Here is a 13314-nt window from a genome sequence, read left to right as displayed (position 1 = left end):
CCAGTGCACATCCTGATGGTCCCAGTATACCCAGTGCACATCCTGATGGTCCTAGTATACCCAGTATACATCCTGATGGTCCCAGTATACCCAGTATACATCCTGGTGTTCCCAGTATACATCCTGGTGTTCCCAGTATACATCCTGATGGTCCCAGAATGCATCCTGATAGTTCCAGTATACCCAGTATACATTCTGATGGTCCCAGTATACATCCTGATGGTCCCAGTATACGCAATATACATCCTGATGGTCCCAGTACAAATCCTGATGGTCCCAGTACACATCCTGATGGTCCCAGTATAAATCCTGATGGTCCCAGTATAAATCCTGATGGTCCCAGTATACCCAGTATACATCCTGATGGTCCCAGTATACTCAGTATACATCCTGATGGTCCCAGTATACATCCTGATGGTCCCAGTATACCCAGTATACATCCTGATGGTCCCAGTATACCCAGTGCACATCCTGATGGTCCCAGTATACCCAGTATACATCCTGATGGTCCCAGTATACATCCTGGTGTTCCCAGTATACATCCTGATGGTCCCAGAATACATCCTGATAGTTCCAGTATACCCAGTATACATTCTGATGGTCCCAGTATACACCCTGATGGTCCCAGTATACCCAATATACATCCTGATGGTCCCAGTACAAATCCTGATGGTTCCAGTACACATCCTGATGGTCCAAGTATACATCCTGATGGTCCCAGTGTACCCAGTATACATCCTGATGGTCCCAGTATAAATCCTGATGGTCCCAGTACACATCCCGATGGTCCCAGTATACATCCTGATGGTCCCAGTGTACCCAGTATACATCCTAATGGTCCCAGTATACATCCTGGTGGTCCCAGTATACCCAGTATACATCCTGATGGTCCCAGTACACATCCTGATAGTCCCAGTGAACATCCTGATGGTCCCAGTATACCCAGTATACATCCTGATAATCCCAGTATGCATCCTGATGGTCCCAGTATACATCCTGATGGTCCCAGTATACATCCTGATGGTCCCAGTATACCCAGTATACATCCTGATGGTCCTAGTATACATCCTAATGGTCCCAGTATACATCCTGATGGTTCCAGTATACCCAGTATACATCCTGATGGTCCCAGTATACATCCTGATGGTCCCAGTATACATCCTGATGGTCCCAGTATACATCCTTATGGTCCCAGTATACATCCTGATGGTTCCAGTATACCCAGTATACATCCTGATGGTCCCAGTATACATCCTGATGGTCCCAGTATACATCCTGATGGTCCCAGTACACATCCTGATGGTCCCAGTATACATCCTGATGGTCCCAGTATACATCCTGATGGTCCCAGTATACCCAGTATACATCCTGATGGTCCCAGTATGAATCCTGATGGTCCTAGTATACCCAGTATACATCCTGATGGTCCCAGTACACATCCTGATGGTCCTAGTATACCCAGTATACATCCTGATGGTCCCAGTACACATCCTGATGGTCCCAGTATACCCAGTATACATCCTGATGGTCCCAGTATACACCCTGAGAGTTCCAGTATACCCAGTATACATCCTGATGGTCCAAGTATACCCAGTATACATCCTGATGGTCCCAGTATACATCCTGATAGTTCCAGTATACCCAGTATACATCCTGATGGTCCCAGTATATCCAATATACATCCTGATGGTCCCAGTATACCCAGTATACATCCTGATGGTCCCAGTATACCCAGTATACATCCTGATGGTCCAAGTATACATCCTGATGGTCCCAGTGTACCCAGTATACATCCTGATGGTCCCAGTATACATCCTGATGGTCCCAGTATACCCAGTATACATCCTGATGGTCCCAGTATACATCCTGATGGTCCCAATATACCCAGTATACATCCTGATGGTCCCAGTATACATCCTGATGGTCCCAGTATACATCCTGATGGTCCCAGTACACATCCTGATGGTCCCAGTATACATCCTGATGGTCCCAGTATACCCAGTATACATCCTGATGGTCCAAGTATACATCCTGATGGTCCCAGTGTACCCAGTATACATCCTGATGGTCCCAGTATACCCAGTATACATCCTGATGGTCCAAGTATACATCCTGATGGTCCCAGTGTACCCAGTATACATCCTGATGGTCCCAGTATACATCCTGATGGTCCCAGTATACCCAGTATACATCCTGATGGTCCCAGTATACATCCTGATGGTCCCAGTATACATCCTGATGGTCCCAGTATACCCAGTATACATCCTGATGGTCCCAGTATAACCAGTATACATCCTGATGGTCCCAGTATACCCAGTATACATCCTGATGGTCCCAGTATACATCCTGATGGTCCCAGTATACCCAGTATACATCCTGATGGTCCCAGTATACCCAGTATACATCCTGATGGTCCCAGTATACATCCTGATGGTCCCAGTATACCCAGTATACATCCTGATGGTCCCAGTATACCCAGTATACATCCTGATGGTCCCAGTGTACCCAGTATACATCCTGACGGTCCCAGTATACATCCTGATGGTCCCAGTATACATCCTGATAGTCCCAGTATACATCCTGATGGTCCCAGTATACCCAGTATACATCCTGATGGTCCCAGTATACCCAGTGTACATCCTGATGGTCCCAGTACACATCCTGATGGTCCCAGTATACATCCTGATGGTCCCAGTATACATCCTGATGGTCCCAGTATACCCAGTATACATCCTGATGGTCCCAGTATACATCCTGATGGTCCCAGTATACCCAGTATACATCCTGATGTTCCCAGTATACATCCTGATGGTCCCAGTATACCCAGTATACATCCTGATGGTCCCAGTATTCCCAGTGCACATCCTGATGGTCCCAGTATTCCCAGTGCACATCCTGATGGTCCCAGTATACATCCTGATGGTCCTAGTATACCCAGTATACATCCTTATGGTCCCAGTATACATCCTGATGGTCCCAGTATACCCAGTATACATCCTGATGGTCCCAGTATACATCCTGATGGTCCCAGTATACCCAGTATACATCCTGATGGTCCCAGTATACATCCTGATGGTCCCAGTATACATCCTGATGGTCCCAGTACACATCCTGATGGTCCCAGTATACATCCTGATGGTCCCAGTATACCCAGTATACATCCTGATGGTCCCAGTATACATCCTGATGGTCCCAGTATACCCAGTATACATCCTGATGGTCCCAGTATACCCAGTGCACATCCTGATGGTCCCAGTATACCCAGTATACATCCTGATGGTCCCAGTATACATCCTGGTGTTCCCAGTATACATCCTGATGGTCCCAGAATACATCCTGATAGTTCCAGTATACCCAGTATACATTCTGATGGTCCCAGTATACACCCTGATGGTCCCAGTATACCCAATATACATCCTGATGGTCCCAGTACAAATCCTGATGGTTCCAGTACACATCCTGATGGTCCAAGTATACATCCTGATGGTCCCAGTGTACCCAGTATACATCCTGATGGTCCCAGTATAAATCCTGATGGTCCCAGTACACATCCCGATGGTCCCAGTATACATCCTGATGGTCCCAGTGTACCCAGTATACATCCTAATGGTCCCAGTATACATCCTGGTGGTCCCAGTATACCCAGTATACATCCTGATGGTCCCAGTACACATCCTGATAGTCCCAGTGAACATCCTGATGGTCCCAGTATACCCAGTATACATCCTGATAATCCCAGTATGCATCCTGATGGTCCCAGTATACATCCTGATGGTCCCAGTATACCCAGTATACATCCTGATGGTCCTAGTATACATCCTTATGGTCCCAGTATACATCCTGATGGTTCCAGTATACCCAGTATACATCCTGATGGTCCCAGTATACATCCTGATGGTCCCAGTATACATCCTGATGGTCCCAGTATACATCCTTATGGTCCCAGTATACATCCTGATGGTTCCAGTATACCCAGTATACATCCTGATGGTCCCAGTATACATCCTGATGGTCCCAGTATACATCCTGATGGTCCCAGTACACATCCTGATGGTCCCAGTATACATCCTGATGGTCCCAGTATACATCCTGATGGTCCCAGTATACCCAGTATACATCCTGATGGTCCCAGTATGAATCCTGATGGTCCTAGTATACCCAGTATACATCCTGATGGTCCCAGTACACATCCTGATGGTCCTAGTATACCCAGTATACATCCTGATGGTCCCAGTACACATCCTGATGGTCCCAGTATACCCAGTATACATCCTGGTGTTCCCAGTATACATCCTGATGGTCCCAGTATACATCCTGATGGTCCCAGTATACACCCTGAGAGTTCCAGTATACCCAGTATACATCCTGATGGTCCAAGTATACCCAGTATACATCCTGATGGTCCCAGTATACATCCTGATAGTTCCAGTATACCCAGTATACATCCTGATGGTCCCAGTATACATCCTGATGGTCCCAGTATATCCAATATACATCCTGATGGTCCCAGTATACCCAGTATACATCCTGATGGTCCAAGTATACCCAGTATACATCCTGATGGTCCAAGTATACCCAGTATACATCCTGATGGTCCCAGTGTACCCAGTATACATCCTGATGGTCCAAGTATACATCCTGATGGTCCCAGTGTACCCAGTATACATCCTGATGGTCCCAGTATACCCAGTATACATCCTGATGGTCCAAGTATACATCCTGATGGTCCCAGTGTACCCAGTATACATCCTGATGGTCCCAGTATACATCCTGACGGTCCCAGTATACCCAGTATACATCCTGATGGTCCCAGTATACATCCTGATGGTCCCAGTATACCCAGTATACATCCTGATGGTCCCAGTATACATCCTGATGGTCCCAGTATACATCCTGATGGTCCCAGTACACATCCTGATGGTCCCAGTATACATCCTGATGGTCCCAGTATACCCAGTATACATCCTGATGATCCCAGTATACCCAGTATACATCCTGATGGTCCCAGTACACATCCTGATGGTCCCAGTATACATCCTGATGGTCCCAGTACACATCCTGATGGTCCCAGTATACATCCTGATGGTCCCAGTATACCCAGTATACATCCTGATGGTCCCAGTATACCCAGTATACATCCTGATGGTCCTAGTATACCCAGTATACATCCTGATGGTCCCAGTACACATCCTGATGGTCCCAGTATACCCAGTGCACATCCTGATGGTCCCAGTATACCCAGTGCACATCCTGATGGTCCTAGTATACCCAGTATACATCCTGATGGTCCCAGTATACCCAGTATACATCCTGGTGTTCCCAGTATACATCCTGGTGTTCCCAGTATACATCCTGATGGTCCCAGAATGCATCCTGATAGTTCCAGTATACCCAGTATACATTCTGATGGTCCCAGTATACATCCTGATGGTCCCAGTATACGCAATATACATCCTGATGGTCCCAGTACAAATCCTGATGGTCCCAGTACACATCCTGATGGTCCCAGTATAAATCCTGATGGTCCCAGTATAAATCCTGATGGTCCCAGTATACATCCTGATGGTCCCAGTATACTCAGTATACATCCTGATGGTCCCAGTATACATCCTGATGGTCCCAGTATACCCAGTATACATCCTGATGGTCCCAGTATACCCAGTGCACATCCTGATGGTCCCAGTATACCCAGTATACATCCTGATGGTCCCAGTATACATCCTGGTGTTCCCAGTATACATCCTGATGGTCCCAGAATACATCCTGATAGTTCCAGTATACCCAGTATACATTCTGATGGTCCCAGTATACACCCTGATGGTCCCAGTATACCCAATATACATCCTGATGGTCCCAGTACAAATCCTGATGGTTCCAGTACACATCCTGATGGTCCAAGTATACATCCTGATGGTCCCAGTGTACCCAGTATACATCCTGATGGTCCCAGTATAAATCCTGATGGTCCCAGTACACATCCCGATGGTCCCAGTATACATCCTGATGGTCCCAGTGTACCCAGTATACATCCTAATGGTCCCAGTATACATCCTGGTGGTCCCAGTATACCCAGTATACATCCTGATGGTCCCAGTACACATCCTGATAGTCCCAGTGAACATCCTGATGGTCCCAGTATACCCAGTATACATCCTGATAATCCCAGTATGCATCCTGATGGTCCCAGTATACATCCTGATGGTCCCAGTATACATCCTGATGGTCCCAGTATACCCAGTATACATCCTGATGGTCCTAGTATACATCCTTATGGTCCCAGTATACATCCTGATGGTCCCAGTATACATCCTGATGGTCCCAGTATACATCCTGATGGTCCCAGTATACATCCTTATGGTCCCAGTATACATCCTGATGGTTCCAGTATACCCAGTATACATCCTGATGGTCCCAGTATACATCCTGATGGTCCCAGTATACATCCTGATGGTCCCAGTACACATCCTGATGGTCCCAGTATACATCCTGATGGTCCCAGTATACATCCTGATGGTCCCAGTATACCCAGTATACATCCTGATGGTCCCAGTATGAATCCTGATGGTCCTAGTATGCCCAGTATACATCCTGATGGTCCCAGTACACATCCTGATGGTCCTAGTATACCCAGTATACATCCTGATGGTCCCAGTACACATCCTGATGGTCCCAGTATACCCAGTATACATCCTGGTGTTCCCAGTATACATCCTGATGGTCCCAGTATACATCCTGATGGTCCCAGTATACACCCTGAGAGTTCCAGTATACCCAGTATACATCCTGATGGTCCAAGTATACCCAGTATACATCCTGATGGTCCCAGTATACATCCTGATAGTTCCAGTATACCCAGTATACATCCTGATGGTCCCAGTATATCCAATATACATCCTGATGGTCCCAGTATACCCAGTATACATCCTGATGGTCCCAGTATACCCAGTATACATCCTGATGGTCCAAGTATACATCCTGATGGTCCCAGTGTACCCAGTATACATCCTGATGGTCCCAGTATACATCCTGATGGTCCCAGTATACCCAGTATACATCCTGATGGTCCCAGTATACATCCTGATGGTCCCAATATACCCAGTATACATCCTGATGGTCCCAGTATACATCCTGATGGTCCCAGTATACATCCTGATGGTCCCAGTACACATCCTGATGGTCCCAGTATACATCCTGATGGTCCCAGTATACCCAGTATACATCCTGATGGTCCAAGTATACATCCTGATGGTCCCAGTGTACCCAGTATACATCCTGATGGTCCCAGTATACCCAGTATACATCCTGATGGTCCAAGTATACATCCTGATGGTCCCAGTGTACCCAGTATACATCCTGATGGTCCCAGTATACATCCTGATGGTCCCAGTATACCCAGTATACATCCTGATGGTCCCAGTATACATCCTGATGGTCCCAGTATACCCAGTATACATCCTGATGGTCCCAGTATACATCCTGATGGTCCCAGTATACATCCTGATGGTCCCAGTACACATCCTGATGGTCCCAGTATACATCCTGATGGTCCCAGTATACCCAGTATACATCCTGATGATCCCAGTATACCCAGTATACATCCTGATGGTCCCAGTACACATCCTGATGGTCCCAGTATACATCCTGATGGTCCCAGTACACATCCTGATGGTCCCAGTATACATCCTGATGGTCCCAGTATACCCAGTATACATCCTGATGGTCCCAGTATACCCAGTGTACATCCTGATGGTCCTAGTATACCCAGTATACATCCTGATGGTCCCAGTACACATCCTGATGGTCCCAGTATACCCAGTGCACATCCTGATGGTCCCAGTATACCCAGTGCACATCCTGATGGTCCTAGTATACCCAGTATACATCCTGATGGTCCCAGTATACCCAGTATACATCCTGGTGTTCCCAGTATACATCCTGGTGTTCCCAGTATACATCCTGATGGTCCCAGAATGCATCCTGATAGTTCCAGTATACCCAGTATACATTCTGATGGTCCCAGTATACATCCTGATGGTCCCAGTACAAATCCTGATGGTCCCAGTACACATCCTGATGGTCCAAGTATACATCCTGATTGGTCCCAGTATACATCCTGATGGTCCCAGTATACATCCTGATGGTCCCAGTACACATCCTGATGGTCCCAGTATACATCCTGATGGTCCCAGTATACCCAGTATACATCCTGATGGTCCAAGTATACATCCTGATGGTCCCAGTGTACCCAGTATACATCCTGATGGTCCCAGTATACCCAGTATACATCCTGATGGTCCAAGTATACATCCTGATGGTCCCAGTGTACCCAGTATACATCCTGATGGTCCCAGTATACATCCTGATGGTCCCAGTATACATCCTGATGGTCCCAGTACACATCCTGATGGTCCCAGTGTACCCAGTATACATCCTGATGGTCCCAGTATACATCCTGATGGTCCCAGTACACATCCTGATGGTCCCAGTATACATCCTGATGGTCCCAGTATACCCAGTATACATCCTGATGGTCCCAGTATACATCCTGATGGTCCCAGTATACCCAGTATACATCCTGATGGTCCCAGTATACCCAGTATACATCCTGATGGTCCTAGTATACCCAGTATACATCCTGATGGTCCCAGTACACATCCTGATGGTCCCAGTATACATCCTGATGGTCCCAGTATACCCAGTATACATCCTGATGGTCCCAGTATACATCCTGATGGTCCCAGTATACCCAGTGCACATCCTGATGGTCCCAGTATACCCAGTATACATCCTGATGGTCCCAGTATACCCAGTATACATCCTGATGGTCCCAGTATACATCCTGATGGTCCCAGTATACCCAGTATACATCCTGATGGTCCCAGTATAACCAGTATACATCCTGATGGTCCCAGTATACATCCTGATGGTCCCAGTATACCCAGTATACATCCTGATGGTCCCAGTATACATCCTGATGGTCCCAGTATACCCAGTATACATCCTGATGGTCCCAGTATACATCCTGATGGTCCCAGTATACCCAGTATACATCCTGATGTTCCCAGTATACATCCTGATGGTCCCAGTATTCCCAGTGCACATCCTGATGGTCCCAGTATTCCCAGTGCACATCCTGATGGTCCCAGTATACATCCTGATGGTCCCAGTATACCCAGTATACATCCTGATGGTCCTAGTATACCCAGTATACATCCTTATGGTCCCAGTATACATCCTGATGGTCCCAGTATACATCCTGATAGTCCCAGTATACATCCTGATGGTCCCAGTATACATCCTGATGGTCCCAGTACACATCCTGATGGTCCCAGTATACATCCTGATGGTCCCAGTATACATCCTGATGGTCCCAGTATACATCCTGATGGTCCCAGTATACCCAGTATACATCCTGATGGTCCCAGTATACCCAGTATACATCCTGATGGTCCTAGTATACCCAGTATACATCCTGATGGTCCCAGTACACATCCTGATGGTCCCAGTATACCCAGTGCACATCCTGATGGTCCCAGTATACCCAGTGCACATCCTGATGGTCCCAGTATACCCAGTATACATCCTGGTGTTCCCAGTATACATCCTGGTGTTCCCAGTATACATCCTGATGGTCCCAGTATACATCCTGATAGTTCTAGTATACCCAATATACATCCTGATGGTCCCAGTACAAATCCTGATGGTCCCAGTACAAATCCTGATGGTCCCAGTACACATCCTGATGGTCCCAGTGTACCCAGTATACATCCTGATGATCCCAGTGTACCCAGTATACATCCTGATGGTCCCAGTATACATCCTTATGGTCCCAGTATACATCCTGATGGTTCCAGTATACCCAGTATACATCCTGATGGTCCCAGTATACATCCTGATGGTCCCAGTATACATCCTGATGGTCCCAGTACACATCCTGATGGTCCCAGTATACATCCTGATGGTCCCAGTATACATCCTGATGGTCCCAGTATACCCAGTATACATCCTGATGGTCCCAGTATGAATCCTGATGGTCCTAGTATACCCAGTATACATCCTGATGGTCCCAGTACACATCCTGATGGTCCTAGTATACCCAGTATACATCCTGATGGTCCCAGTACACATCCTGATGGTCCCAGTATACCCAGTATACATCCTGGTGTTCCCAGTATACATCCTGATGGTCCCAGTATACATCCTGATGGTCCCAGTATACACCCTGAGAGTTCCAGTATACCCAGTATACATTCTGATGGTCCCAGTATACATCCTGATGGTCCAAGTATACCCAGTATACATCCTGATGGTCCCAGTATACATCCTGATAGTTCCAGTATACCCAGTATACATCCTGATGGTCCCAGTATATCCAATATACATCCTGATGGTCCCAGTATACCCAGTATACATCCTGATGGTCCAAGTATACCCAGTATACATCCTGATGGTCCAAGTATACCCAGTATACATCCTGATGGTCCCAGTGTACCCAGTATACATCCTGATGGTCCAAGTATACATCCTGATGGTCCCAGTGTACCCAGTATACATCCTGATGGTCCCAGTATACCCAGTATACATCCTGATGGTCCAAGTATACATCCTGATGGTCCCAGTGTACCCAGTATACATCCTGATGGTCCCAGTATACATCCTGATGGTCCCAGTATACCCAGTATACATCCTGATGGTCCCAGTATACATCCTGATGGTCCCAGTATACCCAGTATACATCCTGATGGTCCCAGTATACATCCTGATGGTCCCAGTATACATCCTGATGGTCCCAGTACACATCCTGATGGTCCCAGTATACATCCTGATGGTCCCAGTATACCCAGTATACATCCTGATGATCCCAGTATACCCAGTATACATCCTGATGGTCCCAGTACACATCCTGATGGTCCCAGTATACATCCTGATGGTCCCAGTACACATCCTGATGGTCCCAGTATACATCCTGATGGTCCCAGTATACCCAGTATACATCCTGATGGTCCCAGTATACCCAGTATACATCCTGATGGTCCTAGTATACCCAGTATACATCCTGATGGTCCCAGTACACATCCTGATGGTCCCAGTATACCCAGTGCACATCCTGATGGTCCCAGTATACCCAGTGCACATCCTGATGGTCCTAGTATACCCAGTATACATCCTGATGGTCCCAGTATACCCAGTATACATCCTGGTGTTCCCAGTATACATCCTGGTGTTCCCAGTATACATCCTGATGGTCCCAGAATGCATCCTGATAGTTCCAGTATACCCAGTATACATTCTGATGGTCCCAGTATACATCCTGATGGTCCCAGTATACGCAATATACATCCTGATGGTCCCAGTACAAATCCTGATGGTCCCAGTACACATCCTGATGGTCCCAGTATAAATCCTGATGGTCCCAGTATAAATCCTGATGGTCCCAGTATACCCAGTATACATCCTGATGGTCCCAGTATACTCAGTATACATCCTGATGGTCCCAGTATACATCCTGATGGTCCCAGTATACCCAGTATACATCCTGATGGTCCCAGTATACCCAGTGCACATCCTGATGGTCCCAGTATACCCAGTATACATCCTGATGGTCCCAGTATACATCCTGGTGTTCCCAGTATACATCCTGATGGTCCCAGAATACATCCTGATAGTTCCAGTATACCCAGTATACATTCTGATGGTCCCAGTATACACCCTGATGGTCCCAGTATACCCAATATACATCCTGATGGTCCCAGTACAAATCCTGATGGTTCCAGTACACATCCTGATGGTCCAAGTATACATCCTGATGGTCCCAGTGTACCCAGTATACATCCTGATGGTCCCAGTATAAATCCTGATGGTCCCAGTACACATCCCGATGGTCCCAGTATACATCCTGATGGTCCCAGTGTACCCAGTATACATCCTAATGGTCCCAGTATACATCCTGGTGGTCCCAGTATACCCAGTATACATCCTGATGGTCCCAGTACACATCCTGATAGTCCCAGTGAACATCCTGATGGTCCCAGTATACCCAGTATACATCCTGATAATCCCAGTATGCATCCTGATGGTCCCAGTATACATCCTGATGGTCCCAGTATACATCCTGATGGTCCCAGTATACCCAGTATACATCCTGATGGTCCTAGTATACATCCTTATGGTCCCAGTATACATCCTGATGGTCCCAGTATACATCCTGATGGTCCCAGTATACATCCTGATGGTCCCAGTATACATCCTTATGGTCCCAGTATACATCCTGATGGTTCCAGTATACCCAGTATACATCCTGATGGTCCCAGTATACATCCTGATGGTCCCAGTATACATCCTGATGGTCCCAGTACACATCCTGATGGTCCCAGTATACATCCTGATGGTCCCAGTATACATCCTGATGGTCCCAGTATACCCAGTATACATCCTGATGGTCCCAGTATGAATCCTGATGGTCCTAGTATGCCCAGTATACATCCTGATGGTCCCAGTACACATCCTGATGGTCCTAGTATACCCAGTATACATCCTGATGGTCCCAGTACACATCCTGATGGTCCCAGTATACCCAGTATACATCCTGGTGTTCCCAGTATACATCCTGATGGTCCCAGTATACATCCTGATGGTCCCAGTATACACCCTGAGAGTTCCAGTATACCCAGTATACATCCTGATGGTCCAAGTATACCCAGTATACATCCTGATGGTCCCAGTATACATCCTGATAGTTCCAGTATACCCAGTATACATCCTGATGGTCCCAGTATATCCAATATACATCCTGATGGTCCCAGTATACCCAGTATACATCCTGATGGTCCCAGTATACCCAGTATACATCCTGATGGTCCAAGTATACATCCTGATGGTCCCAGTGTACCCAGTATACATCCTGATGGTCCCAGTATACATCCTGATGGTCCCAGTATACCCAGTATACATCCTGATGGTCCCAGTATACATCCTGATGGTCCCAATATACCCAGTATACATCCTGATGGTCCCAGTATACATCCTGATGGTCCCAGTATACATCCTGATGGTCCCAGTACACATCCTGATGGTCCCAGTATACATCCTGATGGTCCCAGTATACCCAGTATACATCCTGATGGTCCAAGTATACATCCTGATGGTCCCAGTGTACCCAGTATACATCCTGATGGTCCCAGTATACCCAGTATACATCCTGATGGTCCAAGTATACATCCTGATGGTCCCAGTGTACCCAGTATACATCCTGATGGTCCCAGTATACATCCTGATGGTCCCAGTATACCCAGTATACATCCTGATGGTCCCAGT

Source organism: Scomber japonicus, chromosome 11, assembly GCF_027409825.1.
Source record: "Scomber japonicus isolate fScoJap1 chromosome 11, fScoJap1.pri, whole genome shotgun sequence".
Taxonomy (NCBI): domain Eukaryota; kingdom Metazoa; phylum Chordata; class Actinopteri; order Scombriformes; family Scombridae; genus Scomber; species Scomber japonicus.
The sequence above is the reverse complement of the archived record's forward strand: the minus strand, read 5'-3'. Positions refer to the sequence as shown.